We start from the raw sequence: 6862 nt of genomic DNA, 5'->3' as shown, positions 1-6862 counted from the left end.
TTCCTCGCTTCTCCAGAAAACTCCATGCTCACTCAGATTCCTGGATGGACGCCCTTCCTGGGAGAGCTCGCTGCTCGGGAGGCTCCTGGTGCTGTGGGCAGGGCATCGCCTCTCCGGGAAGCCTTCCCTGACCTCCCCGAGCTGAGTGTGCGGCCCTCCCTTTGTGCCCCCATCAGTCCCTGTGGCATTTCTGTCGCTGCACTGACCACATGGAATAGAACTCCACGTGTCTGTAAGTTCTTCAGGGGCAGAGACCTCCTTGTCTCCATCTCTATTATTCTCCGGTGCCTAGCGCAGTATTTGGCAGGTTGTAGGGCTCAATTCATGCTTGTTGAATGAATGAATGGAAGTACAAGAACTAAGCTCTAAGCCAGTCTCTTCCCTCACGTCACTTCTCCCTGGTCCCCAATTAATAATTAACCTAATTAATTAATTAGGGGAGCATGAGTGTGTCCACATATATTTGGCACCAGAGCCGGAAGGGATGCAGCATCTACTTAACCATCCTTACGCTGACAGAGTAACTTTTTGTACTTCAAAGTATGTCAAGAAACGCTGGCACAGCCCGGATGGCTCAGGGGTTGAGCGTCGACCCATGAACTAAGAGTTTTATTGCCCGTCAGGGCACATGCCTGGGGATTCGGGCTTGCTCCCCAGTAGGGGACTACAGGAGGCAGCCAATCGATACCTCTATCTCTCTATTCCTCTCCCTTCCCCTCTCTCTAAAATAACTAAAAACATATTTTTTAAAAAGAAAGAAACGCTGGGCTCCTCTGCTATACACTATGAAACACCAGCTGCAGATTGTACATTAAAAACATACATGACAGTAACTTGGCCTTGGACAGCACTTGGTACGCTATTGTAATTGGCACCACCAAATGTTTGCTCAGTTCGGTGACCGAAGGCTCTCACAGAAATAGAGGAAGAACGCGGTCTCTGCCCTTTAGGAAAGGTCAATCTCCAAACAATAAAATAGGCTTATAAAATCGGAATTTTATAGGCTCTGGATGCAAGTCGGGAGAAGCTGGATGGTAAAATTATCTGCCCACAAACAACTCTGGGCGGAACACCTGTCCTATAAATCCGTATTGTCCAGTGAAGTAGCCACGAGCCACAAATGGCTATGAGCACCCAAAGTGTGGCTCATGTGACTGATGTGCTGAATTTTTAATGACATTTAATTTTACTTAAAGTTAAAAATCCACATGTGGCTAGTGGCCGCCTTATTGGACAGCACAGTCCTAGACCACACACACACACACAAAATCTAATGGCCACTACGTGGTAAACTAAGTATAGACACGGCCAACTTATAGCACGCTATTCAGATCCCCTCATAAATCCGGATCATGGTCCATGAGAGGCCCTGCTATTTATGGCAAAAACAACTTTCTGAACCCGAGTGTCCTTATCTGTACCTGAGTTCCCCCACCATCCCCATCACTATGTCCCTGTAACCTTCTGAGAATCCACCTGAAATTCTAGGTTTGGGTGTGAGGGGTTGTCTGCCAGAGACTCAGTCCAGAATCAAACTCCGCAACCATCACCCATGACCACAGAAGTCTGAGGAAGTCCTATGTGCAAAAAGATTAGCTATAATATTAATTTTAAAAAAAAGACATCTGCAGATCAAACATGTATAGTAAAAATACTACATAAAAACAAAACTTTGAATCCCCAATATCCTTTAAATAAAACCCATTGCTCAGCACGTCCTGCAGAGGTTCTCAGACTCCTGCAGGGAAGTTCAGCCATTGGGACCACCCTTCCAGGCGCTGCCTCTTCACCGGCTTCCCCATGCCCTTTGCCTCACCCACCCTTCCTCGGATGGGCCCCTCCTCACTCCACCTTCGCTGACTGCCCGGTCCCCATCTAGGTAAGTCATCATGTCAGTCTCTTCTTCCTTAGCACTTATTGTACATGTAATTTGGGGTTTGGTTTCATGTGTATGTTTGCCATGAGGACAGAGACCATTACTTCTTGTTTGAAGATGGGTATTTACACAGTGGTTAATTGCTTAGACTCTCGGGCCAATACTAAATGTATTTTTGTCACAGCTCCACCACTTATTAGCCATGACATATTAGCACCCATCTGAGCCTGAGAGTCCTCACCCATTACATGGAACAACAGTAATCGTCACTACCTCATGGCGTTTTATAAGGATTAAGTGAGTTGGTATGCATAAAGCATGTAGAGAAGAGCCAGACTCCCAGCAAGCTCCATATTCGTGTTAGCTATTGCTATCCTTTGCCACTAAATGGTCAATGCCTGGTACAGTACCAGGCACATAGTAGGTTCTCGGTAAATACTTACTAAACGAATGGTTGGATTTCCATCAGGTGACTATAGAAATGTTCTGACCTTTTTCTTTCCAACCACCTTTTTGCTATCTTAAAGCAATGACAATAATCTCTAAAAATATTCTAAATAATTATGATAGTAACTAGTTAATTAATTCATAATGTGATGTTGACGTTTGCTTTTAACAACACCAAGTTAATGAAGTATCTACCCGCTTCTAGCTCCTGAGAGTCTTTTAAATATTACACAATGCCTTCGCTGTGTCTAGTCTTCTGATATTCACTATTCGTTTTGTTGACTTGATGTAATCCATTCAGAAATCTCTTTGTGATCAGCTAGTCTTATGTTTGGAGATAAGTTCTACTCAGTCGTGGTGTGGTTGAGAACACTGGGTTTAGAGGAAGACAGACCTGACTTTGAATATTGTTTCGCCTTTTTTAAAAAAAATATATGTTTTTATTGATTTCAGAGAGGAAGGGTGAGGGAGAGAGAAATAGGAGTATCAATGATGAAAGAGAATCATTGATCGGCTGCCTCCTGCATGTCCCCCACTGGGAATCGAGCCTACAACCCGGGCACGTGCCCTTGACAAGAATTGAACCCAGGTCCCTTCAGTCCGCAGGCACTCCATCCACAAAGCCAAACCAGCTAGGGCTGTTTCACCTTTTAATAACCATGAAATTTTGGGCATGATTTCCTCACCTAAAAATGGAAATGTCAATACCTACTTCATAATGTTATATGAAAATAATTGAAGCAGGTAAGTTATTCAGCAGTGTGACTTGCAACTAATTATGAACAATGATCATTACTATTGCTCAATTCTTTGCCAGAATTGTATTTAAGAATTTTGTAACAAATGAAATTGGCTTCCAATATAATTTTTTAAAGAATTTTCCTTTTTAGTGTTAAGACTAGCACCTATTTATTTCATGGATAATTTGGGATCATGTCTTATTTACTTTTTTATTATGCATTGTAAGAAAAGCAAAATATCCAGAGAAGCCAAGTTATAAATATTAAAATTATCTGTAATCTCACCACCTCAAAAAAAGCACTGTTAACATTAGACCATATGCTCTTCTAGATACTTTAAATGCATAAATGCACACACTCTCATACACACACACACACACGCACACACACACACACACTCACAATACTGGTAGAAAACTGGGATCTGAATATACACAAAATTTTTTGTTTCATTCAACAATGTATATAAACATCTTTTCAACTTAATAAAATATTTTCAAAACATCATTTTTAATAGTGGCATTGTATTCCAAGATATTAACCTATCCAAAGTTGTTCAGCAAATTTCCTAATGTGGGACAGTTGGGTGGTTCCCAATATTTTACTATTATAAGCAATGCTACGTCAAACATGGTGCTATATATGTTTATTAGCCCTTGGTCCATGCTTTACCTTTACCCGCTGTTTGCTGTTTGCTCCAGGAAACTGACCTTTGCAAGAATCAATCATTGGCTTTCTACCCTCTCCGCTTCCTGTGGGTTGGCCAGTGGGGAAGGCACCAGCAAGAAATCTGATAATGGGAAAAGAAAGGGGCAAGAGTATTTATTCCCCCGGCTCCCTTCCTGAAGCACTACTAATTGGCTAAGTCCTTGAACATAAGACCTTACATGCATCTGGTAGGAGGTTCTCTCCTATGGCTACTCTCCCTGGGTTCTTGTAATAGCCACCCCCTTGTACCTTTATGCTTAGGATGACATGGTGTCCCCATCACAGCTGATTTAACGCTCTTCCATTCTTTGGTTTCCCTTAACCCTGCTCAGGCCTTTATAAGTAGTGCTTCATTAAATTCTCCACACTTACCCAGTCGGTGTGCCATCTGTTTCTTGTCGGGACCCTAACAAATATGAACAGCTTTGTAGGTCAATTCCTCTGCCCAACTTTTATTATCACACAATAAATTTCTGAAACTGGAATTATTCGGTCAAAGTGCATGCTTATTTTTTAGACCTTTTATAATAATGCCAACTTGTCTTCTACTGTATCCTTCCTCCAGCAGTACATGGGAATCAGCCTACAGGCCGCCTGTTCAAGTGGATATTACTTTTGAACTTCAGGCTCAGCTTATTTTTTTATTTCCAGTGCTAGGAAATGCTCTTCTATTACAACCCTGATTAAGCTGCTAGTCTAGTACTTCTTCAGAAATTCCTATTCTAAAAAACAATAAAGTCTTTGCCCTAACTGGTTTGGCTCAGTGGATAGAGCATTAGCCTGCAGACTGAAAGGTCCCAGGTTCGTTTCTGGTCAAGGGCATGTACCTTGGTTGTGGGCATATCCCCAGTGGGGGGTGTGCAGGAGGCAGCTGATCGATGTTTCTCTCTCATTGATGTTTCTAACTCTCTCTCCCTCTCCCTTCCTCTCTGTAAAAAATCAATAAAATATATTAAATAAATAAAAAGTAAAAAACAATAAAGTCTAAAAATATAGTTCTACATATTTTTGTTCAACAAAAATTTTAACTCCTACACCTGAGGATATTTTTTCCCATTGATTTCTAGAGAGAGTGGAAGGGAGAAAGAAGGAGGGGAGAAAGAGATAGAAACATCAACATGAGAGAGACACATTGATTGGTTGCCTCCCCTATGCACCCCTACTGGGAATGCCCTTGACCAGGAATTGAACACGAGACACTTTGGTCTGCAGGGAGATGCTCTACCAACTGAGAGCAAAACCAACCAGGGCAGCTGAAGTCTTTTTAAAAGAAAGTGTTTATTGGCCCATTGCTAGCAAAAAGAAGACTGTCTTGGGGCATCAAGGCTAAACCACCAGCAGCAAGGCTAATAGGAAAGACAGACATGTCCTTAGTCCTGGAGATATGCAAATGTTTTTGTACGTCAAGTAGGGGGTCGTATAAGCCAGTCTGAGAGGATTTCTATTAGCTATAGACCAACGGGTGGGTGGAAGGAGGTGGAGTGAAGCTAGTCCTGGGACAGGGGCAGCAGGGGCAGTGAACAGGAAGTGGAGGCTCCTGGGGTTCGGTGGGTGCCTGGCTATCCTCTCCTTTTAGATGATCTCAGAAATGGCCTCATGGGAGTTAATTAGATCGTCTAGAAACAGCCACATGGAAGTTAATTTTTTTTAAAATATATTTTATTGTTTTTTTACAGAGAGGAAGGGAGATAAGAGTTAGAAACATCGATGAGAGAGAAACATCAATCAGCTGCCTCCTGCATACCTCCTACTGGGGATGTGCCTGCAACCAAGGTACATGCCCTTGACCGGAATCGAACCTGGGACCCTTCAGTTCACAGGCTGACGCTCTATCCAGCAAGCCAAACCAGCTAGGGCGCACCTGGAAGTTAATTTAATAATTCCAATGCACACTAAGGAGTGTGAGCAGTTGTTTGTTTTTAAATATATTTTTATTGATTTCAGAGAGGGATAGGGAGATAGAAACATCAATGATGAGAGAGAATCATTGATCGGCTGCCTCCTGCACGCCCCCTACTGGGGATCGAGCCCGCAACCCGGGCATGTGTCCTTGACCAGAATCGAACCCGGGACCCTTCAGTCCACAGGCCGAAGCTCTATCAACTGAGCCAAACCAGCTAGGGCTGAGCAGTCTTTTATTGGTTGTGCACTGCAATTGTTAACTGAATAACCCCCTTTTTCCATTTCTTCCTTCCACCCTCTGGCCTGCTGTAATTTAGGACATCTCAGAATTTTCTTCTTGTCACTTTTAACAAACAAAATATATAAGAAAAAGCATATGTAAAAAGTATCTACCCATTTAGAAAAACAAACCCACAGGAAGGCTACCAAGAGCACTTATCATTGCTCACAGATCTACAGGTCACCTGGGCAGTTCTCTGCTCTTAGATGGGCTCACTCATGCATTGATGGTCAATTGCAGGGTCAGTAGGCAGCTCTGCTAATTTTGGCTGAGCTCTCACTTGTTTGGGGAACAGCAGGCTAGAGGCTGGGGCAACTGGACGCTCCTCCAGGTCATCTCATCCAGCAGCAGGCTAGTCTGGGCTTCTTCAGAGGGGGTTCCAAGAGAATGAATCGAAGTGTCCAAGGCCTCCGGAATCCTAGATGTGTAACTATCACTTCTTCTGCATTCTGTTCATCAAAACAAGTCACATGGCCTGCCCAGATTTAAGGGATGGGGAAAGAAACTCCCTCTTGATGGGAGGAGCTACAAAGTCACTTGGCAAAGGACATGGCTATAGGGAGGGACAGAGTATTGGGCCATTTTTACAACCAATCTACCATTATAGTTGCCATATGCAGTGTTGGCACAGTAAGTGTTAAATATTATTATTATGAGTGACCAGGCAACAAATCCAGAGCCAAGCGACCACCAGTGTATCATCAAGTACTGGATTTGGATGGATGACTAATGCCAACTCCTGCCTGTGAAGGACGGAAAGTGTTTAAAATACTGTATTAACCATGTTTTTTAGTTTCTGTACCTGAGATTTTGATATCTGGGGCCTTGCAGACTAGAGAGGGCTTGCCCCTCCCAGGGTCAAAGAGATTCCTAAAACTCCTAGAGATAGAAAACAACTTCCTCTCCTCC

This window comes from Eptesicus fuscus, chromosome 14 (genome assembly GCF_027574615.1).
Source record: "Eptesicus fuscus isolate TK198812 chromosome 14, DD_ASM_mEF_20220401, whole genome shotgun sequence".
Lineage (NCBI taxonomy): Eukaryota > Metazoa > Chordata > Mammalia > Chiroptera > Vespertilionidae > Eptesicus > Eptesicus fuscus.
The sequence above is the reverse complement of the archived record's forward strand: the minus strand, read 5'-3'. Positions refer to the sequence as shown.